Genomic DNA, 4,154 nt, shown 5'->3' on the forward strand with positions numbered 1-4,154 from the left:
ATATATATGAGAGAGAGAGAGAGAGATAAATAGATAGGTAGATATGTCCATATACACACACGAGCATACATACATACATACAAATACAACGTTTATATACAAACGTATCTTTAAATTCTTAACCGAAATTCTAAGTAGACTAGTCATGAAATAACGGACTCAATACTTGTGATGTACAGCATAGAATATTTATCTTCATGTCTGTGTGTGAGCGCATGCGAGTATGTGTGTACACCTATATATTTATAATTAATAGTTTCGATGTATTGCAAAAATGGGGTGTGTGTGTGTGTGTGTATATATATATATATATGTGTGTGTGTGTGTATGTAAATATATACATATATATATATAGAGAGAGAAAGAGATAGATAGATAGATAGACAGATTGATAGATAATTTTTACAATACATATCGAAATTATATTGTTATTATTACTTTTATTGATATGTATTGTTTAATTCAAAAGCCATTCATCCTAGAAGCGGGGGGAAAGGAAAGCAAGAATTATTATAGCCAGCCATAACAAATTGTCTTAAGCCGTCTCCATCTATAGGATGAGTCAACGCTGTTCTATGCTTTACCATTTATGGTAGTTACCGCGCTTTTCCTAGGACTTTTTTTTAGGGAACCTATCACATTCACCCCTTATATGCGAGAAATCTGTGTCTAGACTTATTGGTATGGAAATAAAAAAAACAAATGCTTTCCTGTACGGATGCTGGAAACTAGCTTTTTTTTTTCCTTTCATATGGAAGTAGACTCTTTACTAAGGAATTAAAGTAATGCGTGTTAAAGATACTAAGTTATTTGCGTGCGCTTGGGAAAAATAATTTCTATATCTTTCTATATGTACACGCATTATTATTTTTGTATAATAACTCACTGACCGCTATTTTCTCTTCGCAAATTGCAAAGTGATAATCATTTGTGCCACAACAATTTTTGTTTCAGCCAAATTCTAGTCTATTATGGTCGAATATAAAAGGCGATGCAAGAGATCGTTGCAGACTAGCATCTCTGCTGCTGTTAAAGTATATTTTTGCCTTGTTTAATATATACCATGTCCTTTCATGTACGTATAACAATAAAATTGCCCAAAACCAAGCTATTTCATGCTGAGATTTAATGACCGGTATTGTCTGAGATACTCGCAAATGTATTTCTATGTTACTTGCACCTGTCCGTGTGTTTGTAGTTGTATCCGCTTCTATATTCCTTCCTTCTTTCTCTCTGTCACTCTGTAAATATGTTTTAGGAAAATGGCTTTGTTCTTGTTTATCTGCTTTTGAGTATGTTTGTGTGTGTGTGTGAGTTGGGGGCTATGTATGTATGCATGCATGTCTGTATGTATGTATGTATGTGTGTGTGTGTCATTGATCTCGATTAGGTGGGCTGTATGTGTGACTGCTGTCTCATTTTTTGATTTGCGGTTCGTAAAGAATTCATTGAAAATTTTAAGAGAAATTAAAGAGTATAACGCGTTGATAGAATACGTATTTATTTATGGTCGTTGGAGTCCCTAAAAGTGAAAATCAACAGTGTTAACAAAGTCCCACTGCATGACAACAAGGGTGGTTGTTGATTAGGGTACAACACACAGGTTGTATGCAGTGTGTTGTTCACGCCAAACGTGTTCATTATGTCGATCACGGCGACACATTTGATCACAAATAATACACTGCAGATTGGACTTTCCCTCAAATATCATTGTCTCTTCCTGTTTTATAAAGATGAAGGGAGTTATAGCTACAGTCACACTGTAGTATTGCTTTCTACCTCAGTGGAATAGTTGTTGTGGCGTGTGTTATTTGTATGTGTATGTGTGTAATGTCTCTGACATTCAGGAAGTGACACTGTTCACTGCCCTACTAGACGGCGGTTTGAGAGATAACAAGCTAGGAGGGGTTACACAGATTAGATTAGAGAGAGAGAAAAAGGAGAGAGATAGAAAGCAAGGTGAAGTGACTGGAAGTCTTTGTGTATCATTTCAGGTCTGCCGTCACCTCCCCCGCCAATCATTCCCCCCCCCCATCGCGTAGCGAGCCTCCGCCGTCGCCCTGCTGTTAGTTGCACCGCCTTCGCCGCCGCCTTACTGCTGTCTACTCATTGTACAGTCAGTGCTTTTTCATTCACTACCAGTTCTGTTGTCTCTTTACCCGGTGCTTGTTGTGGACGGCGTGGTTCTCAACAGAGGACGGGGCCCTCGCTATATTGCTAACGGCGTTACTATATTTCTGACAAACAACCAATCTGTTAATTATTAAAAGGTAGTGTACATTAATTAATTCTTTTTCATTCAACCATGTTTTAAATATAGCCAGATTTCTTCTGCTCCAGTTTTTCTGATAAGTTGTTTGTGTTTTGTTGTTTTCCAACCCTCTCTTTGTATGTATTTTTCTCCAGAGAAGAAAATGTCAAAAAGACACAAACAAAACCTCCTGAAAAATACATTGTCTTTTAAAGTATAGCGATTAATTTAATGTAGAATTTAGTGTTTGTTACTAGATATCATCTCATTTCATTTCTTTTATTATTACTACTATTTTTTTCATTTATGGAAAGTAAGTCGCTGTAATGATATATCGTAAAATAATAAGAAAATAGTCGGTAATTTTTTGCCGCTTGACAGATATCGAATTGAAAGTAAGAAAGAACCACAATCTATATAAACTAATATAAAAATTGATCTGTATTTCTATAGCCAGGTTCCATTGTTTTTTCATGTTTATTCCGTTTAAAATGCAATGGAAAAAGTAGATTTTTTTGAAAGGAAACGGTTAAAAAAATGCGTAGTGTTTTACTGAAAATGTTTAAACATCTTTAGATTTCGCAATTAAAAATATTTGAAAGGAATAATTAAATATTTATCGTTTAGCGCGCTGAGTTACTGAAAATTCCAATTTGGTAATTTTCCCCTTATATTGAGGAACGTAATTAAAGCTACCAATGCTTTTAACAACTTCTACTATTTTGATCGATTTCTCTAGCCAAAGCCCAGTATTACTTCTATTTCCTTAACAGTCTTCCTCTGTCACTAGAACCTAATTAAACTGTGATTTTTGAAGTCTATTCCTAATTTTTGCTCTTGTTGACTATATCTGAAGATATGTCTTCTCACCCTCAACACCCCCCCCCACACACTCCTTTATTCATTGTTTCTTTATAATTTATAAGAACGAACATTTCCTTGTTAAAATTTTATCCTTTGTCTCAATAAAGGATCCTTTTGTATTGTTCAAGAATCAAAATTGCTCTTGAAAAAAAACAAAAAAACTAAGAAATAATACGGATTCTAAGTATTTATTTAGCAGTGCATTCATTCTAAAGAAAGAATGAATGCTTATTAGGAAAAGCAAAATTTAATATTTTCTCTTTAACGCACTGTGATGCGTTGTAAAACTGATTTTGAGAAGGAAAAGATACTTTTTATTGAAACCTAACAGCTGTATGTTAAAACTAACCAAATTTTTATTTCGTTAAAAATATTTTCTCCCATTTTTATGATTCAAAGAATTGGATTCTTATCAGTTGTCGGGAGGGAAACGTTTGGCATCTTAACTGATTCTCCACTCCCCCAAAACGAGATTCATTTTTTACTATATTTGTAACCCACACCTATATATGCATTTAAATGTTCATTTCCCTGTCCACATTCATCATCTTTACCACAATCCCCATCATGATCAAAATCAGCATCATTTAAAATTTCCTCCCATTCTTTGTTCATATTCCTGGTTTCACTCACCTCTTTCTTGTCTTTTTTATTTTCTTCTTTTATTAAACATTCTCTTAAATTCCATTTCTTGATTTTTCTCTAATTTTTGTTACACATTTCTCTTTCATGTACATGTCAGTCAAAGACCACGTACTTGCATGATGTCTGTTTCTGTTCAAAGCATTATTGATTCTTGCCTTGTGCCAACATGATGCTTACTCAAAATAATAAATTGTACATAGAAGCAGTTTCTCTCTTCCATGCTATGCACCATTCTTTAGCTTTCTGCTATCAGCCACCATTTTGCAGCCCTGCAAGTGCAACTATATTGCACTTCACCAATTTAACATGTTTATTACACTCCTTCAGAATTTAAATCAGTCTTTTACTGGAATAGTCTAGAAATGAGGGTTAGCCATATGAATCAAATGATCTA

General features: G+C 34.3%; 1 protein-coding gene across 4 annotated transcripts in view; it reads left to right on the forward strand.

The window, feature by feature from the left end:
• Positions 1-2,103: 2,103 nt before the first annotated feature.
• LOC106880892 (enolase-phosphatase E1) overlaps positions 2,104-4,154 on the forward strand; it is a 210,473-nt gene continuing 208,422 nt past the window's right edge. For 3 of the 4 annotated variants that reach the window (XM_052971469.1, XM_052971468.1, XM_052971472.1), the window contains exon 1: positions 2,104-2,270. The gene's annotated coding sequence lies outside the window, so the exon portion shown is untranslated. The remainder of the gene's footprint in view (positions 2,271-4,154) is intronic. The other variant, XM_052971473.1, reaches the window with a different exon arrangement.

The sequence above is a fragment of the Octopus bimaculoides genome, chromosome 11 (assembly GCF_001194135.2).
Source record: "Octopus bimaculoides isolate UCB-OBI-ISO-001 chromosome 11, ASM119413v2, whole genome shotgun sequence".
Taxonomy (NCBI): domain Eukaryota; kingdom Metazoa; phylum Mollusca; class Cephalopoda; order Octopoda; family Octopodidae; genus Octopus; species Octopus bimaculoides.